The sequence below is a fragment of the Mustela putorius genome, unplaced genomic scaffold, assembly GCF_011764305.1.
Source record: "Mustela putorius furo isolate JIRA1106 unplaced genomic scaffold, ASM1176430v1.1 tig00003974_pilon_pilon_pilon, whole genome shotgun sequence".
Taxonomy (NCBI): domain Eukaryota; kingdom Metazoa; phylum Chordata; class Mammalia; order Carnivora; family Mustelidae; genus Mustela; species Mustela putorius.
In genome coordinates, this window is record NW_025422117.1 from 8803635 (window position 1) to 8831533 (window position 27899).

Sequence of the window (27899 nt, forward strand, 5' to 3'; positions counted from 1 at the left end):
TAATTGTTCTTAAATTAACTTTTCAGCTGGTATTTAATAACTGAAGACCTAATTGGAGTCCATGGTTACTAAAAAAATGCTGAGGCTATGAAATATCTCTGTTCTCTCTTGAACTCTAAGCCCGGTGAAGGTAAGGAACAGATTTTTCTTTCCCTTCATGTTTTTCATTGCTTTACATACTCTGTTATATAGTGTTAAGTCTAAGAACAAATTTGGATAAATGTATGCATCAAATACTCATGTGTAGAATAATACTAGTATGAGTGCAAATGAGTATTTGTGCCCATGCATGTGTATGGTGTATATAGTTAGACTTTTTATGATGTATGCAATCATAGATTGTCAAGATGAGTTATTATTGTAGTTTAATTGAATACTGAAATGATACTTTACAGGTCAGATTTGATCAAGAGAAGTTCAAATTGCTTGAGAAGATGAAAGCATTCATCCCTCTCCCATGTCCAATAGAGAAGTATAATAAACAGAGAAAGTCATCCAAAATGTCTTAAGGTTGTAACGGTGAGTGCTTTCATTCTGGACAATGTCAGTCACAAACCACTTCCTGAACTTCCAATTAATCTAGTCTTCTTTTTTTTTTTCTAAATCTAGTCTTTTTTTTCTAAATCATAAAATAACCAGATAACCCCATTTATGATTTGGTCATAAGTTGTGTTAATTCTATCCCGGGAACATTTTCTTTCCTGGTAAGTGAATAAAACCTACAGCACAGGGCACCTGGGTGGCTCAGTGGGTTAAGCCGCTGCCTTCGGCTCAGGTCGTAATCTCAGGGTCCTGGGATCGAGTCCCGCATCAGGCTCTCTGCTCAGCGGGGAGCCTGCTTCCTCCTCTCTCTCTCTCTCTCTCTCTCTCTGCCTGCCTCTCTGCCTACTTGTGATCTCTCTCTGTCAAATAAATAAAAATTTTTAAAAAATCTTTAAAGAAAAAAAACCTACAGCACAAACTGTAATGTTTTGATTTCCCTCCTGAACTGTTTTCCAAGGTGATCTGTGAGTGTGTTTGTATGATAGCAGCTGTTCACTTTTGGGTTTGCTCTCCTTAACTCAGGTTCTGGATTTTCCATGCTGGGGTCCATTGTTCATAAAGAACTTCCCATTTTTTGAGGTGGGGGTTGAAGGCAAACAGTGTCAAAAGATAAGGCAGACAAGGAAATGAGTTTCCTAAACATGCAACTTTTTTCATGTTTTCTAAAGAGTGAATTCTGAAATTAGACTTCCTAAGATCAAATTATTCATTCATTGACACATTAGGGCATGTTGCTTAATTTTTCTCTAACTCAATTTCTTTGATGTTCAAATGGGTATACAAATATTTACCTTAGAGATATGATGTGTTATGCAAAACAATATGTAAAGTCTAATACACTGGTACTAATTAGTGCTTAGTACTGAGTGTATACCCAGTAGATGTTATCTCTTGTTAGGGGAACTTAAACCACATTAAATACACACACATACACACAAACACCACACATATTTTTAAGCAACTTGGATTAAGTGATTAATGACAATGGAAATAAAACATATTTTTAATAGAAGAATAAAATAATAAATACTGATTTAAATTCATCATTTGGAGGTAATAAAATGGAAATGATCATTAAAGAGTATCAATTCTAACAACAAAGTTCTGAAATTGAAAATTTTTGGTAATTAATCTACTAAAAGCTCCTACATGTACTAACAATCACATATATGCAAATTAAAACCAAAGAAAATGATTCACTCAAGGAAATTTTTAACATCTTGGCAATATTCTAAGTGGTAATGAGGTGTAAATCGATGAGAACTCGTTTGCACTGTTGAGAGAAATGAAAACTGGCACAACTACGTTGCAGAGTAATTTGGTAATATATGAAATGAAGGTTAGTGTATGTCATCAATGATTTCATTCCTAAGAAAGTGTTAAAAAAGAATGCTCCCACATCTACATACACGGATATATGTAAAAACATTTATATAAGTACTACTTATGAAAGGAAAATTTTAAAAATGAATAATATGTAGGCAAATGTTACTCTTGATAATATATACAAATGTGGTAAAAAGAATAAGGAGATGCTTGTATACTGTGAAAACCAAATACAGGATGGAATTCTCTATGGGAGTAGATTCCAAAGGTTCCAAAGGATGTGACCAGAGAGTAGTACTCACAGAAAATACCAGTCATATTATTGTAATTTTCTTTCTTCATCTGCGAGTTGGGTACATAGATATTTGTTGTACGGTTAATAGCTCCATGTAGTCTTTCAGTCTGCACTACATCTTAATGAAAATAAAAGAATGAGATTTCCTGAAAGGAAATATATAAGGAATATAAAACATAACCTATGAATATTTAGGAGCTATTAAATTTAACAAGAGGAAAAAAGAAACATCAAGAATACAGCATAAGAATTTCCTATGGTTGTTAAAATGCCACAGCTTGAGGGGAACAGTATGTGTTATACTAAAATCTGAAATTAAAATTTTTTTCTTTCACAGTCCTCTTTTTTTAATGTCTTGGGTCGGGGGAAGAGGATGATGTAGGCTTTCATTGAAAAGAAAGCTGTCCTAACACTCACCAAATATAAGCTACAAATGACTCCCTCACTAAACTGTTTGGAAATAGACAGAGAGGCTTATGATTCTTAATGGCAGTCACAATAGAACACGTAAGATAGATGCTGGGAGCGGAGGGAGGCTGCTTATGTGACCGGACCTCAGAGGTTATTTCAATCATGGAAAGGTAAGCTTGAGTGTTAAAAAAAAAAAAAAAAAAAAAAAAAATTCACTGCTTTCTTGTGTGCATGTCCATTGTGAGTTGGCAGGGCGCTCTTCTGATCATTATGATCATTATTGACCAAGTCTATCAGCTAATGGCCACTATCAGTGGTCATGGTGATCCTGATTGCAGTGACTAAAAAACTATCATAGTGAATTACAATGTTATTCTTTGTACAGTGTTACTCTTACACCTGGAAATTGACACTCATTTTTGCTAACAATTCATTCACATAACAATTCATGCGTACACACACACACAGCACAAGAAATAAAAAACATATGACCACAAATTTCAAATCAGAACACAAAAATACAACCCTACCATATGCCTGGAGCAAAAGACGTAACATCTATGAAAACCCTGAAGATACCACAGGGGTAATAAGCTGATCTTCAGATATAAGAGTTGCAGGTAAATATCTGCTTGCCTTCCAAATTTTTATACACGGACTACTGCCTAAAATTTATTTGATCTTTTAAGACACATAAAAATAAATATAAATGGAAGATTTATTTAGGCAGTTTACACTGTTAGGTTAGTATAGACCATTTTACTCTTGCCTCAGTTTCTTTTTCCAAATCTTTTATTCCTATTTGGAGAAAGATATGACAGCTCAGTGATATGAGTCAAAGCTCCTGAATGACCCTTAAAAATTTCCAATTTTTTTAAGAATGGAGGGATAACGAGAAGAGAGCCTTAGGGAGGAACAATCTATCCTAAAAGGCAAGTATTGGGAAAGTGTAGGCTAGGAAATAAGAAACTACATGGAGAGACATTCTGGCAATATCTAAAACAAAAAATAGTTTGTATATTATAAAGTTATAGTTATTTTTCATTAATTAATCCAGCAAATATATAATGGTTAAAATCATACATTTATTATGCAATATAAAAATGTACATGAGCAAAATAAGCCATAATTTCTTCAAAAATCACTAAATGGCTTCAACATTTGATATCATATTTTTCAGTGCATATATTCCAATACATATATTCTTAAAATATTTTAATTATACGATATACATAAATTACAAAATTGTATCCTTAAATATCCATTATTTTAATATTTAGACGTAACAAGAATGTCAACATTCAATTACAGAGACTATTAGAATGGAAATAAAATAGTAAATCACACAAAATGCCTTTAAATGTCTATGCTGATTAGTAAACAGCATATATAATTATACAAACCACGGTCCCAGGTAGCTCATTTGAGTAGGTGTCTGCTTTTGGCTCAGATCATGATCCAGGATCCTGGGATCAACTTCCACATCAGGCTCCCTGCTCAGGGGAGAGCCTGCTTCTCCCTCTCCCAGTCCCCTGCTTGTGCTCTCTTTCTCTGTCAAATAAATAATGTCTTAAAAAATAACTAAAAGTATAATTGGACAAACCATATAATAAAACTCCACTATCTAGGCATGAAACAAATTAAAGCTATTCTGTTTGACTTCTACCTAGAATGACAAATTTTTATACTGTGTAGCCAAGCATTAGTTACTATTACATGTAGGAATCATAGTGAAACAAATAAATCTTTTTTACCAGATGTTTGAAATGAAGGTCACAGAAAATATAGAGGAGTAAGTATTGTTTAAGTAATTGAAGAACTTAAATATAAAATGTATTATTAATTTTAAGATATTCAATATTCAAGATCATAGTTTTTATCATTAGTATTGTGCTTAGTAAAGTCTATAAAGATACAAATAAGATCATCTTTTAAAAAATATTTTATTTATTTATTTGAGAGAGAGAGAAAGGGAGCAAGCACAAGCAGTGGGAGGTACAGAGGAAGAAGCAGACTCCCCACTGCACAGGGAACCTGATGTGAGTTCAATCCCAGGGCCTCGAGATCATAGGCAGACACAACACACTGAGCCATACACATACTCCCAAATATGGTAATCTTAAAAACTATTTCCTCATCCTGCTAGTAATTACTGTATTAATCACAACTAATCAGGAAACAGTAACAATTATTTCCATAGAATATTAGAGAATCGTATGTCAAAATAGGAAGCACTGATATCAGAGAGGTAGTGACTGCAGAAAACAGCTCTCATCACTAAGCCTGGGTCAATAGTGGGGACAGACTGACATTCTAAAATTTGATTTTGGAGGAAGGTCTCCATTCAGATGATGCTCAGACTTTTGAGGAAGAGATATTATTTAGCAAATACATAAAGAGCTTGAAAAGTTTCTCTACAGAACTACCAGACCTCTGAGGGGGATTAGCAGCTGAGATCCAGACCTCTGGAGACCAGCACTGAAAGACAGATGCTGTTCAGAGTTCAGAGATGGGGCCCTGCAGGGCTGGCACTCAGGCCCCTGTGGAGAGGGCACTGAGAGAAGGGTTCCATTAAAGGAAGAAAGTCTGCCATCTGGAACCCACTGCTGCTACTGGATAAAGAACTCAGCTGAACTAACATTAGCAAAAAAAAGAAAGTAAACAGAACAAATTTCTTTCTTCCTTGTCCAGCTTTCTAGTCTGCTTCTAGCTACTCCTAATAATAAAAACTAAAAAGAAGCCAGTTGGCAAAGGAAAAATGTGATGTGCTACCTCCCAGCCTGAGAATCAGGTGTAAAACATAGAAGTGTAAAAAAAAACAAAAAACAAAAAACAGAAGTGTGAGTTGGAAAATGAGAAACTATACAGTTTGGAAATTCCTTTCGAAAAAATTCACATATTTGACAATGAAAATTTTGTAATTACAACTTTATGGGTAAAGGACAGTAAATATTATACATAATGAAAGAAATTTTGAACTTGGCAATGGTAACTGGTAATTTCCTAAGACATACAAAGTATATGTAGTGAAGATAGACCACAAGTTCAAGTAAACAAAACTTGGAGTCAATAATCATTCAACCATGTTATAACAACACATAAAACTGGAATAAGTTCATCAATTTCCCTAATGTGTGAAAAGCTCAAGATATTACCTGGCAATTCTTAAGTGAGCATAAATATTGTATATACTGATATATGTCAAGGGCACAATATGCATTTTAATTATAATAGTAGAATAAATTAGGGTCATTTTAAAATTCAAAAACTTAAAAATTTTTGCTAACCTAGCATGAAACTTCTATGAATAAAAATCTTGCCCCAAATCAGAAATCACTGACTCCCCCAGACTTTATACTTTAATGTAAAGTGTAATTTAGGTTGGAATATCTGGTTATCACAGTGTAAGAATATTTTATAGAAATAGAATATGAGCATTGCATTTACATGTTTAGATATTGAATTTTACAGTAATTTCCTGTGATCATTTACTACTTTTAACTAATCAAATTTCTCCATGAATGATGGACTTTGGGTGATGTTACTTTCCAACCAGCAGTTAAGTTATCAATAGGCTATTGAGAAGTAAAATTCGCTGTCTATTTTCAGAATTTGAGCTATTGAGTTTGAAAGGAATATTTAATTTTTTTGTACTGTTCAGCTGACACAGAAAATCTTAATTGATAAATGTCAGATGAAAGGCAAAGATAAATCTTATATGAGGTTAGGGAAATGAGATTTTTACATTCATCCTGGTGTATATGCAAGCTGATCTAATAATATTTGAGAAGATTATTAATTGCCATATAATGTTTTTTTTCCTAATTATTCCCTATTGTGTCTTATTGTTTTCAATATATTCCTGTTAAGGAAATTTACACCTTTTTTTTTTTTTTTTTTTTTTTTTTTTTTTTTTTTTTTTTTTTTTTTTTTTTTTTTTTTTTTTTTTTTTAAGATTTTATTTATTTATTTGACAGAGAGAGATCACAAGTAGGCAGAGAGGCAGGCAGAGAGAGAGAGGAGGAAGCAGGCTCCCTGCTGAGCAGAGATCCTGATGCGGGACTCGATCCCAGGACCCTGAGATCATGACCTGAGCCGAAGGCAGCGGCTTAACCCACTGAGCCACCCAGGCGCCCAAGGAAATTTACACTTTAAATGATTATTTCTGATAAAATTCTAGTCAAGCTGGTTGAATAATAATAAGGTGAATAATGTAAATAAACTTAGTAGGAATTTCAAGAAGCAGGCCTAGAGTTGACCATTTGTTTCTGGAAACATTTCCTAGTTCTTAACACTCAAAATCATATATTATAAGGAAATCTTTTGAATTTAAAAAATAATTTCATTTCATGACTTCAGGAATCACCTATATATCTGCAAATCTGAATTTCAAAATAGTAAGTAGTTTAATCTCTTATCAGAAGACATGATATTTGGTTTGTTCACCAGAATACCTTCACTACCTAAAATGTTTTTTTTAATACTATTGATTTTGAATAAATATCTAATAGGTCAATAAACATATAGATCAGTAATAGCAAATTGCAAGAGTTAAAAAACAATATCTCTTCTGCCATTGGAATGCAAAGAAAGAGCTATAGTAACACGGTTTAATTATTACAAGTTTGCATTCCCAATGCATGTTCTTTAGTTTTTGCAATTTTTAACTACTCTGAGATAGATGAATAAACTGGTAAAAATCAATAAAATAATGATTAAATTAAGACTGAAATGCCTTTTTGAATAAGTTATAGTAACCACAGAATACAATTAGAACATGGAATTTATTGCAACATATACACTAAGGCCTCATATTTAACACTGACTTGAAAAAGAAATGCAGTTAGGTCCTTACTATCTAATCCACTAACCTTCAGAATTACACATGGTATTTAATTTTAAGACTCTATGCTAATTGTAGGGGGGGAAAATTCACCAGTTTTGAGTAACCAATTTCCTAGGCAGAACTTTCCCATTACTGGGTACAATCTTTGCAACAATAAAAGAGAAATCTACCTTTCCTTATCCCCCAAGTCAAGAAAGTCAAAAGAGGGTGCAAATTTTAGCTACCAAGATAGTTTTGGACAAAAGTCAATCTTATTGTTTACAATAATACAAAAATTTTGTGCAGAAGCCATTAAAAAACATGCTTACCAGGCTTATTAGACTCAGGCAATAATATAAACTATTAATTTGATTACATAGTGGTTGATGATTTGAGACACACACACACACATAAAAATTAGAACTAACAATTATTAAAGAATCATTATAAAATAAATTTGAATATGAATGACAAAGTTATTAGTATTTTTAAAGTTTATTTTATTTCTGCACCGTTTATAAATGGTATTCATTTAGAGAGATAGAATAATTTAACAAACAGTATAGGGAGCTATTATTGTTATAAAAACCTACAACTTATAAACTGTTTCTGGAAAGAAGTACTATTTACCAATGTAACTGTAAATAAATTTTTTGCTCCTTAACTTCTGGTTTAACCAAGCATGTCATGATAAAAAACAATATTCTGCTTAGATTTAATTTTTTTTTGGTTTTAATTTTTGACACCTTATGAATTTTATTCCCTAATATTTGACACACAATTTTCTAGTTAAGTATCATTCATTCTCAGAATTCTGCAGTGCAAAACCTCACTATGCATTAGTAATTAAATGATTCTAATAATGCACAGATGACAAATTAATGTAGTATCTGTCCATCTTTATGGCAGCCATTAAATGACAGTTTAATTGTTGGCTAGTTTTCTTATTCATTAAGGATAATTTCTGAAAGATTTTTACAACCAAGATTATCATGAGCAGAACGTGCATACCACATATAAGCTGGGTTTTTTTCTCTCCATAACAGCTAAATAATTTCAGTGTTCTCAAAACCCAACCATTAATTTCTGTACTGCTGAGCTTGAAGAAAATAAACTTGTCTATCTATCTACCTAAATACAGATAAGTGTTTCAGGAAATATATCTGTAATTTTACATCCTGACAGAATTATACCAACATTAATATTCTGCTCTGTGAAGAGATATTTGTCTTTGTCTGTTCAGATGGCTATAAGAAAACGAAACAGACTGGAAGGTTTGTAAACAAAAGAAAATTGTTTCTTGCATCGGTAAAGATTGGAAATTCCAGAATGATTTGTATGATTATCAGATTCTGCTAAAGGCCTTCTTTCTGGTTCATAAGTTGCACCTTCTTCCTATATCCTCACACAGTGGAAGAGCCAGTGATCTCTGTGAGGCCTTCCTTTTAAGAAAACTAGTCTCATTCATAAGAGCTTGATATTCATAACCGAAGTGCCTCCCAAGGCACCACCTTCTAATATTAACACGTCAGGCATTACAATTTCAATATATTTTTTTGGTGGGGTCGGGGGAAGGAGGAGGGAAGCTGGCAGGTGGATACAAATATTCAAAACAAGCTTTGCGCAGTGGCAGTATCGTAGCCAATGAGGTTTATCCGAGGCGCGATTATTGCTAATTCAAAACATAGCAGATATAAAAATAAGGGTTTAAGGGCACCTGGGTACCTCAGTTGGTTAAGCACCCAATTCTTGATTTAGGCTTGGGTCATGATCTCAGGACCAGGGAGATCCAGCCCTGCCTCATGGTTTATGATATGGAACAAACGACATAGAAGCTATAAAGACTAATGTAAAGCTTTTAAAATCCAAAGCTAACTATAATTTTCAAAGAAATAAATACCTCAATGCAAAAAATACATGAGAAAGTATTTAAGATTAAAACTGTTGTTTTGTAGCCTAGCACATCCACTCACATAGCCTGTGGGAGGGGTTCTAAACACTAAAAGGATAAATAACATATCAAATGCACAGTCAAGCAGTAAGAGAGATCACCGAAATGCAAAACAGGCTTAATCTATGAAACATGGAAATCCAGTATCATGGATGGAATTAATTATGCACCAAAACTTTCAGAAATAGGAAGACTCGAGAAAATTATAGTAGAGTAAGGGAGAACAACTTGAAAAGAATGATAAAATTATTTTGAAGTTTCATCATATAGCAATGGTTCAGAATCATCATACATTTGACAGTGAAGCTATACGGTAAACAAGACTTGATTAACTTTGCTCTAGAACAAAAGCAGTGAAATGTGAAGTAAGCAAAATTAATTTTTTAAAAGATACAGTGTGAGGTTAAAATCTAATACGTATTTTGCTATGATATGTTGCTGTTTTTATACATACACATATATGTGTATATATGTTTTATACATATGTATGTATATAGGGCTGTGATATATTGTTATTGTTATTGTGTATATACACATGGATGTATGTGTATATATATGGGCATGTATGTTGCTAAAAATGAAAAGTAGAAGACACATAAAATGACTTCTCGACTGTAGATCAAGCAATGAAAGATAGATAGTAAGATAATAAGTTTCTTTCAATGTACTTTATGTGAGCAGAGGAACCTGAATAGGTTCATTAATTGGAAATCTCATGGTGCTTTGATATACCTTCAGTCAAGGGTGCACCTCCACTTGATTGGCCACATGAACAGCTGAAAACATTGTTTAGGTTTTTAGATTATGGAAAGCTTCAGGTTTGAAGGGGACAGAGTTAGATGTGGAGTTAAGATACATGGTGGCATTGTCCCTAAACATGTGAATTATCATAGGGTAACAAATCCACATGAACATCATATTATTAAGTTTTGAGCTGTGGGGCCATGTAGCTAGTAGAAGTTCCATAGAGGATGTTTTAAAGTCCTCTTCATTTGGTTTAAAAAGGTGGGTATAGAATAGTGTGTTCACAGCATTTTGACAATTTTCTCTCTACAGGATTTTACCTCTGAATGAATTGTTAAACCTGAGTGTGATTACCAAAATTTGAAAAAGTTTATGTAATTTTGACCCTACTGAGGGTAGTCCATAACTGTCAAATAGAACTTTCTGTGATAATGACTGTGTTTTATATCCACACCATCTGATAAGTAGACCCTTGCCACATAAGTAATGCAAATGAGGAGTCAAATATATACTTTAATTGAATTTTCATGAATTTGGATTTAATTTTGAATCCACACATTGGCTAATGGCCACCATATCACATAGTGTAGAACTAGAAACTAATATTCAAATAAAGTGGTACATATGCTTTGTAACTTCAGTCCAATATACCTGATGTTAAAATGTACCTCAGGTCCTCAACTGTAGTAATTAATTTGTATATCATGGTGGACCATCTTTACACGAAAAAGAAACAACAACCACAACAACAGGAAAATGAAACAATGTTTTGAAGTCGTTGAGAAGTAACTAGGATGGGCAGGTTGATGATCTAAAGTATCTGAGATAAGAGTGACACACAGATGAGAGAGGCACATTTTCTTTTTCCTCCTCTCCTCCTCCTCCTCCTCCTCCTTCTTCTTCTTCTCCTCCTTCTATTTGGTTGATTTGTTGCTTCATGGGTAAAGGAAATGTAGAAGGAGCCAAAAAGAGCAACAGGGCGTTATCAGCATTTTCCATGAGCTGAGGATACAGAGTAAGGGGTTTCCGGTTTCCATGGAGGCTCGGATTTGAAAGGAGAACGTATCTTAGAGCAGGTACCTTAAAATACTGAGTATTATTTTCTTTCAAGGCTTTTTCCAAATCTTAATTAAACTATAAGGAGTGTGACTCTCCTAGAAATCAAATAGATCAATATCAAACAAAACAAAACAAAAGCAAAAAGAAACGCCTAAGACTCAAAATGAAAATATTTGCATATGTTTTATCACTAAAAATCATACATCTAGTAAGAGTATGCAAAACAGCCAAAGTCTGCCTCCAACTGAAAAGGTAAGAAAAAGCCAGGTGCAAATTTTAATCTCCCTTTGTACAAAACATGCTGAAAGAGTTTTCTCTCTTGGATGGAGAACTACTGACACTGATGGAATAACAGAAGCAGAGAGTCCAAAAGAGTCTCATCCAGAATCCCTAATATCCTGCTGGTCTAGAAGGTATATTCTTGCTATGTGATAAGGCTTCAGTGGCAGAGCTCTATGGAGTTCCCACTGAGGACAGGTGCAAATCATCAATCTCACTGTCACCATAAAAATACCAAAAAGCTAGTACAAACCACTCCATATATCTCCAGACCCATGTTTGAAAAACAGACTATCAATCAGTAAACGGCATGTCTTCACCAAGGGTCAGTGGCACAGAGGTACATATCACATTTAAATAAAACAGTTCAATAATTCTAGGCCAGCTGGAATTAAACCTTACAACTCACTAAAAAAATAAGAAGCTGGCAAAGATTGCAGCAATCTTGGATTCAGGCTATGGAAAAATGGCACAACCCTGAAATGTAAGTGTTTCATTTGTGACCCCACAGGCTTCTGCTTTTTGCTAAAGCAAAAAGTAGCAGAACCCGCATTTACTCTGTCTCTTACAACAACCCAAAATAACAAAGATCAATGATCCTAAGGACACAGGAAGCAAACAATGTGAAATTTACCCTCACATAAACTTCCTTGCATTGAGAAAATTTACTGAATGCAGATCAGGGAAGAATATCCAGGTAAAGTCCAGTGGCCATCTTGAATAGAGGAGACGGATATGATAATCTGAAGAGGATAAGGCATCTAGAATTTATAGGACAGAATAATGGAGAAAAGAGAGATGCATGGAAAGAGAAATCTAACCATCTTCAGAGAGTCTTCTTTTGCTATTCATTAGAGTACCAATCAGAACATACCTGTGAGAAAATTACTTGAGTCTAGGGAAGACCCACCCAAATGAATTAGAAATAATATTTCCAAGCATCCACATTAAGTCTAGGTATGCTACCTGTTTCCACTAATCAGGCAGCAAAATCTCATGACCCATAGATCCAAAAGCCTCAACAGACTCCAAGTGCAAGAAATATGAATATAAGTAGCACAAATTCTCATCATAATCAAATTGCTCAAAACCACTGATAAAGAGAAAAATTTTTAAAGGCTCCAAGTAAAAAAACTCATTATACACAGAAGAACAAATAAAGATGGCAATTGCATTTAGCATGCTTTGAGGTAATTCAGCGATCCATTGCTTCTTCCACATGAGAATGTAATTAATTGATGTGCTATCTAGTGATTCTTCATCCCATAAATGTTAGAACCATTATATTGATTTGGAATTGGTGTATATAGAGAACTGCATCTTTACTGACTCCTGTGATCTTCACATTTACTAGACTAATGATTTTCTTTATTGGAACTTCTGACAAAGAAAAGCAGCTTCCTTCCAGGCAACCTTTGGGGTTTGGGATCTTAGCCTCACTGATATGACTGAGCTATTAGCTTGCAAATGGAGTGTTTTAAAAATTGGAATGCCTGTCCCTCAGGGGATCTTGTGATTCTCTGGCCTAATATTCAAATTTTTGTGTGAGAATGGTGACAATTTGCAACAATTTGTCTTTTTAGGGTAGTAATAGGTTATCATCCTAATCATGTTCATTTTGAAAGTAAAGGGTCTGTCCAGCACAAACTGAGTTGGTATTGTCATCCTATTTAGAAGTGATCATCCAGCATGACCAAAACAATGGGCTCATGAAAATAAAAGTATGTTAAAATTTCTCTGAATATTCATGAAATTTACTTTTACTCCTTGACTTGAATTTATCTTTGTAGATCATCTAGGATATCTAATAGGCATCTGGGTAACAACAAATCCTTTTCACCAGAACCAGTTATCAATGTAGAGGTCCAGTATGCTGCTATATGGTATACCAAGTACCAAAATTGCTTTGTCATGTAAGATGGCAGATAGCAGGATAGTTAAAAATAATCTAGAGACTAGACAGTGATGTGCTGCTGTCTTTTTTATCCACTGGAAGATAACCTACTTTCAATTCTCCCTGCTGAGTATTTAAAAGAATACATTCATAGAATCAATAGCTGTATATCATGTTCATTGATTTGTTCCAGTGAAGACAACACATCCTGCAGGGTAGAGCAGTAAGGACAAGACCTTGTTGTGTTTACAATAAACACCCTCATCTGCCTTGACCCACCTGGCTTTCACAGAGAGCACACAGGTGAAGACATGGGAATGCACTGGGAGGAGAAGAACCAGCATCAATAAATGGCTCAGTGGTGACTGTCTCTAGTAGACAAGGGCTGATGAGAGGAGATGCTGTTACAGAATTGAGTTCCCTGATAGTAATAGGCATGGTAAGAGCCAAAAAAATAATGGAGGCCAGGTGGTAGTACTTAATCAAATGAAGCCAGGTGAATTCAATTATTGTAATAAGCTGAATCTAAAACTGCCAGTTAGGAAGGCTTGACCCATAAAGAGCTGTGAAGATATTTTATAGCACATAGACCTTTCAGGGGTAAGAATCATGGGCGGTCAAAAAAGATACTGCTCTATATACAGCACAAAATAAATCCAGGATGGATAATCAGGAGGCAGCAGGCAGCATGACTGATAAATTGGCATAATCCCTCAACCTGTTTTCAAATTTGAAGCATTTCTTGGCCAAGAAAATTCTTGACTGAAGGATAGGCTGGATCCTTATAAGGAAAAATGCTGGAACACTATAGCAAGCATATAAATGATTTCTCCATTCTTCCCACAAAATGGCATATAGCCATTTAGTCAGGTAAACATATACCAGGAGAAAGGAAATACTAAAACATATTTTAGGAATGGTTTAGCACAGTTTTCTACTCAACATTAACACCTAAGGACTCAACATTGACCTTTGCAACATTTTTTTTTGGTTGTGTCTCCCAAGGCTAGAGAAACAAAGCAAAATCAAACTATTGGGATTATACCAAAATGAAAAGTTTTTGCAAAATGAAGAAACAACAACAAAATGAAAAAGCAACTTACTAAATGATATATCCAATAAGAGGTAAATATACAAAATATGTAAAGACCTTGTAAAACTCAAAGCCAAAAAATTTGATATAAAATGGGCATAGGATGAATAGATATTTTTCCAAAGAAGACATACAAATGGTCAACAAATACATGAAAATAGGCTCAATTCCACTCACCATCAAAGAAATGCAAATCAAAACCACAATGAGCTGTCACCTCATACCTGTCAGATGGCTAAAAACAAACAACAACAACAACAACAACAAACACAAGAAATAACAAATGTTTGTAAGGATGTGGAGAAAAAGGGACATTGGTGCACCATTGGTGGGAATGTAAATTGGTATAGCAATTGTATAAAACAGTATGAAATTCCCCCCAAAATTAAAAATAAAAAATACCATATTATGATCCAATAATTCCAGTATTTGGTATTTACACAAAGAAAATGAAAACACGCATTTGAAAAGTTAGACAGCCCTATGTTTACTGCAGCATTATTTACAACAGCCAAGATATGGAAGCAACCTAAGTGTCCATCAATAGACAAATAGATAAGGACAATGTACACATACACACAAATATACAATGGAATATTTTGCCATCATAAAAAAGAATAAGATCATGCCATTTGAGACAATATGGTGGACCTAGAGGATATTATGCCAAGTTAAATAGGTCAAGCTGAGATAGACAAAAACCATGAGTGGAATCTAAAAAAACAAAACAAAACAAAAAAACAATGAATAAAATAAAATGAATAAAATAACAAAAAGCAGAATCAGATCTATAAATATGGAGAATAACCGGACTGCTGCTAGTGAGGAGGAGAGTGAATGGTTGGGCAAAATAGGTGAAGGAGAAAGGGAGATACAGGTTTCCCGTTATGGAATGAATAAGTCAAAAGAATAAAAGGCATAACATAAGGAATATGGTCAGTGATATTGTAATGGCTACGAAACTGGATAGACAATGGCTATCCTTCTAGTAAATATAACATAATGTATAAACTTGTCATTAAATTGTACACCTGAAATTAATGTAACATTGTGTGTCAACTATACTTAAAAATATGTGTATATATATATACACACACACACATATACACACACATATGTGTATATATATATATATATTCAAATAAACTGAACTTTTTAAAGCTTAGAAAAAGTATATTTAAATTGATTAAAAATTAAATTATTTCAAATTAAAATAGATTCTATTTTAAAAATGGTCCCACTCTAGATATTTGAGTCATATGAGATGCTGAATAAGTCTTTGTTATACAGAGCTATCATTATATTTAGGACATCTAATATCCCTGACTTCTGCCCAATAAATGCCAACACACAATTATTGTGTCAACTGAACCATTCCCAAATGCCCTCTCATTTGAAAACCTCTTCTATCTCATTCTGTTCTAGGATTATCCAAAAACTGAAACGTTTTTAAAAGTATATTGCTATCACTCTGTATCTTCATGACTCTGCATGACACCTAATCCATAGCTGAATCTCAATAAGTGTGTATTAAATGATAATAATTTAAGGGAAGCACTCATACAATTGCCAGTCATGGTTATGTAAAAGATCAGATACTATTTTGATCTCAAGATTCTTCAGGTCTACATTGACTAGATTTGATTCACAGTCTGTGGGAGTTGGCATCCAATAACTTTCTCTTTTCCCAGAAGACACTACCTACTTTTCATGTTATTTCCTGACTTTCAAGTTAAAGAAATAAAATTATAGCAAAGTCCAATTTGTTTCATTAAATATTCTTTAATGAATTTTTCAAGATAATGTCAACAACTTTAACAGAAAAAACACCTGAGGTGATTGTTTCTGCATTCTCTTTCATCACCAAAGACTTCAGAAAAAAATCACATAAGTAATTATCACATTTAATATGTGTTAGGCATGATAAACAATTTAAAATTTCTAGTTAAAGATCTTATATACATAGGAAAATCTTATCATTATATTTCCTTAATTGTAGTTACAAGAACTTATCTAACTATGAAAATATTTTAGGGGCATCTAAATCTAGTACAGGGAGCAATTACACTAAGGAAAACTATTCTCTGTAAAATCTATATATAATGTGCCAAGCGATAAATGATTTGAGAAAAAATGTGGACTTCCATTTCAAATATGTCAAATGAAATTTACTAGAATTACTAATTCAAATTATACTTTGAAACTTTGTAGAATGAGATCTCTGCCTTATTTCTCTCTGTTTTACCAAGAGTGAGCACAATACTTTATTCACATTCTGTGATCAATAAGTTACTGAATAAAATATATTATGATAGATGTGAAGCAAAATGGCCCTAATGTCACAATGAATTTTCCTCTGACAACTGATAAAGACATAACTAATCCAGCTCAGGAACATTGTGCCACATGTTTTCAAACTATAATGCATATACTAAAAATTGAAATGAGGTTGTTGTGAAGGTTAATAAAACGTCTTTTAAAGGCAGTTTATAGAATTCTCCCATCTCTGTAACCTAGGTTATTAAAATTATAAGTAAACAAAGTTTTCACAGAGGCACTGTCTGCTGCTATATATCATCCTGGAAATTAGGATCAGTTAAGGCTTCCTTATGACAGTTCCTGAATGCCATAGCCAGGATATCAGTGGCAGTATGGGACCGCTCTGCTCTCCCTGGTGCAGCTAGCTCCAACTGATTCTGGTAGATGTAGATACAGCATATCTCTTTTACACTCTCTTTGCTTGTCACTGCTAATCTCTTATCTAGTTTAATTTCCTATTTTTATATTTGTATGCCACATTGATTGCATCTCCAAGGGAAAAAAAAATGTTTAAAATAAAATAAGAGTGTATGTTTGCTGTCTGGGTGAGGTTATACTGGCCACTCTGATGCAAATTTGAACCATTTCAATATTTGCCAGTGCATTGTCAGTCTGAGTACAAATTGTATCACTCACAATAATAAGAAAAATATTTTACCCATGGGAGAAAATGTAGATAAGTGAAGATTTATCTTAATTGTAAGGTATTCATGTAGCAATGTTTATAATATAAATGACTTATAAAATACTTAAAATGTTTTATAGTCTGAAAATTTTGGAAGGCACATATGATTTTATTTCCTTAATAAATAAGATAAATAATAGTTCCTTGAACTTTCTGGGCTGACGTATAGAACACTGTGATTATTTTCTTTCTTTTTTTTAATATTTTGTTTATTTATTTGACAGACAGAGATCACAAGTAGGTAGAGAGGCAGGCAGAGAGAGAGGGGGAAGCAGGTTCCCCTCTGAGCAGAGAGCCCCATATGGAGCTCTATCCCAGGACCCTGAAATCATGACCTGAGCCGAAAACAGAGGCTTAACCCATTGAGCCACCCAAGTGCCCCCTGTGGTTATTTTCTAAATTATAGTATTTTAAATTCCCTTTATCACCCCAACCATAAATTTGTTAATGAAATAATATGATTCTTCAAAATGAACTTTGGCCCAACAAAACAAAAACAAATACATAATTATAATTATGGCTTTAGGGCGGGTTATAACCTTAACTAGAATATATTAGGTATACCACATTTAAAATATTAAGATAATTACATATTGGTTAAACCATATTTACAGAGCATAATTGAAACAATAATATTGCTTAATATTTAAATGTTTAAAGAGTTATTATAAATTTTGCAGACTAATAACACTGGTAAATATGAAAAGAATTGAAGACTAGTTCATATTAAGTGAAATTACAATTAACAATTTAAACGTATATATCACTTTCTTATAATTACAGAAATATGAATAAAAATAATAATACCAGATGAATTTTTAACCTATCAGCTTGGCAATGATAAAGTTTAAAAAAAGTTTCGTAGAAATAGAGGTTAGATACTTTGAAGACTGACTGTGAGTAATTGCTGTATCTTTTTTACATGCTGATCCTTTAATATTTATCTAAATTAGAACTTCACATGAAATTGAACCAGAAGTTTCATTCTGTTTTTAATCCTATTGATAATACTTCTACTTTTGCTCCCAACCCTCAAAAAAAGCACACAAACAAACAAACAAAAACCCCAAAGAGTGTTAATATATGCATTACAACATTGCAATACTGTTCTTACTTCAAGTGCAAGCAATAAACTAAAAGTCCATCAATAAGATCAATAAGGTCTGACTAAAAATTATATTTTATTTAATCTAAGACACTATTGAAAATTGCATCATTATTTTATATACTACTTAAAAAAAATTTACCATTTATACCAGAAAGACTATCATTATATAATATAAGACATAACTTAGCTTCAGAGAATTTTGAAATAAAAGAAGGTATTCTTAAAGTCAGTCAAATATGATATACAGTAAAAGGACAAAGGATAATATGAAAATATTAAAGTAGCATAAATATTAAAGTAGCATTAAATATTAAAGTAGCATAAACAAAACAAAGTGAAAGAACCTTAAAACATTTAGTAAAGACAATTATAATATGATCTCCCCAATATGAGGGAGTTGAGAGGCAACGTCAGGGTTTGGGGGGTTAGGAAAGGTATAAATGAAACAAGATGGGATTGGGAGGGAGAAAAACCATAAGAGACTCTTAATCTCACAATGCAAACTGAGGGTTGGCAGGGGTAGAGGGTAGGGAGAGGGTGGCTGGGGAAGGTGTGTGCTATGATGAGTGCTGTGAAGTGTAAACCTGGCAATTCACAGACCTGTACCCCTGGGGCTAATAATATGTTTATATGTTAATAAAAAATTTAAAAAATTAAAAAAATAAAACATTTAGGAAAAAAAATGAGTGGAGAATATCATAGATGATTGTTCTCATATACAAATATATAATTTTTGAAGTAAATGGAAAACTCTAACTAGAGTGTGCCTTTGAAAAAGTCATTTTACTCTTCAATAGGTGAATGAATAAAGGAAAATTTATTTTATTAAAAGTAGTATGCAATATAGCAGGTTTTTATATTTTCTTTAACATAAAATTGTTTTAAGGATTTTTATTTATTTATCTGACAGACAGAGATCACAAGTAGGCAGAAAGGCAGGCAGAGAGAGAGGAAGGGAAGCAAGCTCCCTGCTGAGCAGAGAGCCCGATGAGGGGCCCGATTTCAGAACCCTGGGATCATGACCTGAGCCAAAGGTAGAGGCTTTAACCCACTGAGCCATCCAGGTGCCCCAACATAAAATTGTTTTAAAAGAGTCATAAATTAAAATTAAAACAAGTTTTCTTACCTGGCAAGCTCTATTTCTTAACTCTTACCACAGACAACCACTTTCAATTACTTCGGTAATGTCTGTCTTTCTTTCTTTCTTTCTTTTCTTCCTTCCTTCCTTCCTTCCTTTCTTCTTCTTCCTTTTTTCTTTCTTTTTTTTTTTTAAATGTACTTGATGTTTTTAACCAACATATATGTTAGGAATGTTTGTGGCCCGCAAATTCTTATGTTGGAAAGGACTGTCCAATGTGATGTTACTAGGAGGAGGGGGCCTTTGGGAAACACTTAGGTCATTAAAATGGAACCTCCATGAATTAAAAATTCTCAACATCAGTGTCTGTGGTTTATAATCCTTTGCCCCTGGAATCAACCCTCCCCAGGAAAATAAGTGATGCTGTCAGTATACTGAGTGCCTGTTCAGGGGTGCATGAGTGGTTATTAAGATTTAGTCCTTTTGTTTCTAGCTTTGTATACCTACCAACTCAGATAAAAACTTTCCTGCAAGTAAATCTTCACTCTTCTGTAAGAAAGAGGTGGATATTGTTGTGTCTGCTTCTCAGGATGGAAGACAGAAAAAATCTGAGAGTTCTAACTTCTTATACATATAATTTATAACCAATAATTTGATATTATACATTATCTCTACTTTGTTTTTTAAAGATTTTATTTATTTATTTGAATAAATAAGGAAGGAAGTAGGAAGGAGGAGGAAGCAGGCTTCCTGCTGAGCAGAGAGCCAAATGTGGGTCTTGATCTCAGGACCCTGGGATCATGACCTGAGCCAAAGGCAGAGGCTTTAACCCACTGGGCCATCAAGGCACCCCATATCTCTATTTTCTTTTTTAGGAATATCTGGCATTCCAATTTTTGAGGATTTGGGTATTCAGGTAATATAAATTGTTTTGGGTTATCCTCAATAGGGGCACATTTCTGTTACCTCTGTCAAACTTAATCAATTGACACTGCTCCTTTTGCTCCTGAGGTTGTGTTTTTTGTATGTTTTCTCTCCCTTTCTCTCTCTTTTAAGATTTTATTTATTTACTAGAGAGAGAGGGAGAGCAAGCATGAAGGGGTTGGTGGTGGCTGTGGTAAAGGAAGGGAGAGGGAGAAGCAGACTCCCCACTGAGCAGGGATCTTATATGGTGGGCTGTCTGAGGATCCCAAGATCATGAGCTGAGCCAAAGGCAGACAATTAAACAACTGAGCTAGCCAGCTGCTCCTGTGATGTCTCTTCTTGTATTTATTTGGGTTTTTTTTTTTTTTGCTGTTTATATTATTTCATCATTCCATGCATCCCTGTATTTTCACTTTACTACTTCTTAAAGCTATCAGAAGTAAAATATACTTTAATTCCTTTATATATAACTGAAAACCACACATATCATTTAAATATATACATATATATTGATATTACATTTATTTATACATTTAAATATATTGATACAAAGTGAAGTAGATGAAGTGGGAAAAGTGCCTGAGTTATGAAGCATAGATCAACAAAAAAATAGTAATTTGTATATAACTCATTATATACAAACTAAATTTGAAAAATATATGCAATATATGAAAGTAAAATAGAATTTAAATAAGGATAATTTTTGAACAGCATATTTTATAAATTTCAATACTTAGCAATGTCTCTTCTCAATATATTCTCATATAAGTCACTAAGATCCATAAAATATACACAATTAATTTGTTTTAAGTGATGAAGGAGTTGAGACAGAAAAATCTTTATAGTTCAACTTAAATATATTTATTGAGATCCTACCAGGGATTCAATTATTGACTAGGCTCTCAAAGAGTAAAATTTATAAAGATTTTCTTTTCTCCAGAGGAGGTCATTCAGCGGACAAACAAATAAAACATGTCAAGCAATAAGATAAATAAACAAACAGAGGAGATGAAAAATAGATACAAAAAAAGTTCTCATAGTAAATTTTTAAATATTTAATGCATATCATGCAACTTAGTAAAATATCTCATTTTCTAACAGAAAAGAAAAATTTGAATGCTTGCACCAGGTAATAATCCAATGATTGTGTGCTAATAGAGTATTTTCCATATGCACCTGAAAACTCACTCTATTCTTTCCATCATGCTCTGTGTCCCAGATAGGATGATCTCTAATGACTGCTTGAAATTCAGGAATATTGGGTTCCTTTGTTCTTTAGTTTCAAGTTGTATTACTTCCAAAAGATGCACCAACAGAATAGGTGATTCATTCTAGGGTTCACTTCTCAGGGTTCGTGGTTTAGGCACTGACTGTTCCTCCACACTATTGCTGGACATTGCCTCACATCAAGCTATAGCTTAACTGATTTCCCAAAACAGTTCTGCATCGTCCCCATTATTATCCTTTAAAGAGAGATAATGGCTTCCTACTTTTCTGATCTTGTAGTGCTTTACTATTCATAATGGTTCTCTAGCCTTGTCTATACCTTTGTAAAAGAATTCCCTTCATGAAATACAATGATCTATTTTGCATATATCACCTCTTTGGGAAGTGAAAGAAGGCTGCCGGTTTGTTTTAGAGTGTAATTTAGATGAAAGCGTTCCTGTGAAATACGGACCACAGATTGAATTGTAGAACTGCATAATTCTACAATTTTAAAATTCTCACAGTTTTTTTTTAAAAACATTAAAATATTCTTTCTGAGGGGGAAAAAAAATGACACACTGTAATCATTGGAGTAGGTATTGGAGTAACAATCGTCCAATACTAGCATATGATAAAGGACAAAGAGAGCAGAAGTTGGTGAGATATTTTGTAAATACTGTGCTTTCTCACCAGAACGACATTTGTGATAATAAATATTATGACATAGGCTGATTGCCTCATTTGATCCTAAAGTGGGTACAGAAGAAAAAAAATGGATTTATGGCTTGAAATACCCAACTGAAGGCTGTATCTTGCTGTCAGAGAGAAATGTTACCAATAAACAAGAAAGGAAGGCTAGAATGAATCACCTGGTACCATTTAGAGCTGGAAACAAAATAAACTCATGTGTAACTTAACATACACATAATGGATAGATACAGAGACTGTATAATAGAGACTGTTACAAATGTATGTATATATCGTTAGCATACACACTTATTTCCTATTTCTGTTGACTGAGAATGCCTAGAAGTATTGAAGCTCTAGGAGAAATAAGAACAGCCCACATGGAGATCTTGGTTTACAAACACCATTCTCCAATAAAAGAAACCAGAATTTCATGGTAAAAATGGTTGATTCTTTGATCAGGGCAGGGAGAAGTACAAGATGGATTTAGGATATCTTAAAGTACCAGAGAGTAATGAAATGCTCAAAAACCCCAAATGGTAGCATGCCAAAGGGACACAGAAGTCAAACTGAAAGAGTTCCCAATGGTCAGAACTGAAGCAATTTGAGCAACAATATAAATAACAGAGTATTGGACTACAGTGAAAATTATAGAATAAACATAGTTGAAACCATGGTAATATAAATAAGTTAAGGAATAAATCAAGTAAGTGAAGAGGATGAGACAAATCTTTTGTAGAAAAGAAAGCCAAAGAACATTTGTAGATATTTCCCCCTTAAAGAGGTGGAATAGTTCCTGGCCCTTGTCCTCTTGGCAGTAAGTTAGTTTTAGTGAATCACTTTCTAAGAGTAGAATAGGACAGAAAAGAAAATAGTAATTATACAATCGATAAAACTGGCAAACTCTACCTAAACAGATCAATACAACCGATAATGTCATGTGTCTCCTGATATGATGTGATAAGAAGAGCACTCCACTATTTTTTTTTTTTTTGTATAATTGCAGTCTAATCATGAGGAAAAGTTATTCTACAAAATATCTGACAGTTGTTTTTCAGGATTGCCAAGATGAGGAAATAGAAAGCCTGGGAAGCTATCACAGATCAGACAGACAGGACTGGAAAAAAATACGATGACTAAACGCAATGTGGTAGCCTGGATTGGATGTTGGAATAGAAAGAAGATATTAATGGAAAACTGTTGAAACCCACATAAAATCTGAGTTTTGTTTAATAATAGTATAATAATACTATCAGTTTAATCACATTACAAATGCACCATAATAATGTAAAAATTTAACAATAAGTAAAACTGAATGAAGTATCTGGAAACTCCCTGTATTGTATTTTCAACTTTTCTGTACATTTAATTAGATTTAAAATTAAACAAAAAATATATCCAACATTTCAATTACATTAGATTCCGAAAAAAAAATTGAAAAGAAACTGATATGACAGGAGATAAGAACCATTGGCAGCACCAGACAATAGAATACTATCTTCAGCTACAAATTGTGGAGACACACTTGTCTTTGGCCCTTGCATTGAGGAGATGATGATGATGATGATGATTTTGTCAATTCCTAACAACCAATCTGGTCTCATGTAGGTTGGAACAAAAAAAGATCTGCCTGTGGTTTTTTGGTGTGTGTTTGTTACTCACTCACTTGGACAGAAGCAGATGAAAAATAAAAATCACTGCTGGAGAAAATAATCTTCAAATTCAGATCACAAAGGATACAATCATATTTTTAGTCTGCCAGCAAATTAGGCCAAATGCTGAATCAATGTATAAAACTTCCTTCTTTTTATGAAATTATATGAAGCGTTACAAGATGAGAAATGTATTCATGGATTTAATCTCGAGTCTTTTGCTTAGAAAAATTGCTGCAGGAGAGCAAATCAAATGTTTATAAACACATGCATAAGTAAATTTGAACTAATTTAGCCATTGCTAACTGCATTCCTCTTCAATGCTTCATTTTCTTTTTTTTAAGGATTTATTTATTTATTTATTTATTGGGGACAGAGAGAGAGAGAGGGACAGTGAGCATGGGAGTAGGGACAGAAGGAGAAAACCCTCAAGCATATTCACTGCTAGGGCTCTGAGATCATGACCTGAGTGGAGCTGAAATCAAGAGCCAGTCACCCGACCAACTGAGCCAGCCACCCAGACACCCCCATTGTCTCGTTCTTAACCAAAATATTTATACCTTATACACCTCTACTCAAAATATTTAAAATATTTAGGCTTGGTAAGTCAAGGGGTATAGAAATTGTTTATGCTTATATATGCTTAAAGCTGTCATTTAAGTATGTTTATTATTTTTCACAATACATCAAACAAGGTAAAACAAATTTATATGTAAGAATTACAGTTTAAAAAAATAATTACAGTTTAATAAGAAATTATTGAGTTCCCATGTTTTGATTTTTTCCAATCTGCCAATGGTGACTTTTCTATAAATCATAGATTTATAGAAATCTATAGATAGAAAAGATAGGAGCCTTTTTGTTTTGTTTTGTTTTCAACTGATGCCTGTTAACAGTATACAAAAAAACATGCAGGTTGCAATAATTTTAAAAAAGTGAAAACATGTCAAGATTAAAATGTCACAAAGCATACAATAATGCTAAAATATTGGCAGGTAAAATGTCCTCCTAACCATCAAAACTAAATAATATTAAAATAAAAGATCATTTTGCTAGAAGAAATGGTCTAAATGGAGGGATTAAAAAACAAAGAGTATAATCTCTAGTTAAACATATTTCATGTTTCAGAATTTATCATATTCACAGATTAAAAGAATTTTAAACATTTTTATTTCTAAAGCATCTGTAACTAAATCAGTTACAGAAGAGAGCTAGTTTTTAAGGATTTTACTATTTATTTATTTATTTAGAAAGCCTGTGTACATGGGAAGGAGAGGGACAGAAGGAGACAGAGAGTCTCAAGCCGTCTCCATGTCCAGCATGGAACCTGGGTACGGGCTTCATCCTAAGACCCCAAGGATCATGACCTGAGCCTAAATCAGCCTAATTCCTGACACTTAAATGATTGAGCCACCCAGGTACTCCAGAGGGCTGTTTTTAAGGATTAACTGAAAGCAGTAACTTTTCTATCAGTTGAAAAATAAACATCTTCCTAGGAATATTATATTATTAATCTCATTTTCACTAACATGGTATTAATATCACTATATTGCGGATCTGTGGTAGTAGTAATTGGTTCTGCACTTAAAATCAAGGTTACAGGGGTGGATGGGTGGCTCAGTTGTTAAGCATCTGTCTTCTGCTCAGGTTGTTATCCTAGGGTCCTGGGACTGAACCCTGCTTCAGGCTCCCTGCTCAGTGGGAAGCCTGCTTTTCCCTCTCACTCTCCCTGCTTATGTTTCCTCTCTCACTGTCTCTCTCTCTCAAATAAATATATAAAACTTAAAAAAAAATCTTTAAAAAAATTACAGAATCTTCAAAATATTTGTCTTTGCAGTACACATAAAGAATATAAGATAAATGCAATGGGGAATGGCATCTGGCATCAGAGTCCTTTGTGAATTATTCCTGTCACTAGAGGACAGAAGCAATATTTTATACAGATTGAATTTTTTGTAGCCTACAAAAATAATTATTTTTGAGTTCATAAAATCTTAATTTATATATTCAATTGGTCATGGAACTTGCAAATTTTCAAAATCAAATAACTAATTTTAAATTAAAAATGATTTTTTTCAAACATACAATTTTGGAGGGTGTCAGTTGGCTTAATCAGCTGAGTGTCCAGCTTTTGATTTCAGCTAGGGTTGTGATCTCAGGGCCTTGGGATCAATCAAGCCCCATGTCAGTCTCCCCACTTAGTAAGGAGTCTGCTCTCTTTCTCTCTCTCTCAAATAAATAAATAAATGCATAAAGAAATAAATACATAAAGAAATCTTAAAAAAAACATACTATTTTTAAAACATGTCAGTGAAAACTATTTTAAATTTTAAATTCAGATAGATATTATATTGTAATTGTAAAACCATGAAAAGATTATTCATGCCACACCATTAACAATTTGCCCTATAATTTGCAGCTGGGTATTTTAAATAACCATATTTTTGGCCAGTAGGTAGGTATAACAGAAATTGTTTTGGCCATGTGGTAAAACAAGAAATATGACAGAGATAATGTAAAGTTCTTAAAATTCTGCAGCTTTTCATCACTTAAGGGGACTGACTTCATTTTTCACAGAAAATTAGTCTATGAGTTAAGTAACTGTCACATATTAATGTAAAGTCAGGCAATTAATGAGAAAAGAGCAATCTTTAAGAACACATATAAAGGGGCTCCTGGGTGGCTCAATGGGTTAAAGCCTCTGATTTCGGCTCAGGTCATGGTCCCAGGATTCTGGGATCCAGCCCTGCATCAGGCTTTCTGCTCAACAGGGAGACTGCTGCCCTTCCTCTCTCTCTGCCTGCCTCTCTGCCTACTTGTGATTTCTGTCAAATAAATAAATAAATAAAATCTTAAAAAAAAAAAAGAATCATATATAAAATTTTAGAATAGATGATAGATACACAAATATAGAAATTTATGCTTATTTTATATAATAAGTATATTAAGGAAAAGTCAAATATAATCCTGTTTCTAAATATGAATAAAGCATTTAAATGCTGATACATTAGGTGATTTCCCTTATTTTTATTTCCCCCTGGAGAGAACATGTCCTCTTTGGTAACCATTCTTGTTTTCTCTTGTTTTTAAGTTTAAACTTCATTTGAACATAAACTACTTGAAATAGTAGTCAGATATGGATGTCTATTTTCAGCAGATGTTGAAATGCAAAGATACTCATCACTGCATCATTACATAATAGAGTGATTTATTGCCAGGGTATGGTAGTTCAATTCTGTCTTCTTTCCCCCAGGTCCATTAGGAATAAAAAGGTATGTACAGAAATAATACATTCTTTCAAATGAGACTTTAACCAAAATGTCATGCAAAGTCCATTCCTTTTGTTATTCTATTAGATATAATTTTGTGACTCAGTAGTATATAGATGGTGATCTGAGTCTGGGAATGCCATGTGTTGGTGCCTTCACTTTCAGGATTACTTTCTGGAATGTTGTTCATACAACTCTCCCAAACTCTAGTTGGAGAATTTTACATATCAAATCCAATTACTCAATGCAATGAACAGACATTTTCTGAGTTATTTCATGACCATTCCCAAACTCTATCAATCTTTTCTTCCACTTCCCCAATCCTAGTGACACACTTTCCCTCATTAAATGTGTCTCATAGTAAGTGGGCACTGTCACAATTAAGTGTATACATGCCCCTGATATGGGCTTTTGTACTTAAAAACAAAACATAACAGACAAAAACAAGATGAGAAAGAAAGCAGTATAGCCCAGCATTTCAGTTTTACAATAGGAGTAGACATAAATGACAGCATAGTACAGTTTGTAAAATAATCCCACAGTATTTTATT

At 33.5% G+C, this 27899-nt stretch overlaps 1 pseudogene; it reads left to right on the top strand.

The window, feature by feature from the left end:
- Positions 1-9015: 9015 nt before the first annotated feature.
- LOC123389470 lies at positions 9016-9168 on the top strand (annotated as a pseudogene).
- Positions 9169-27899: the final 18731 nt, after the last annotated feature.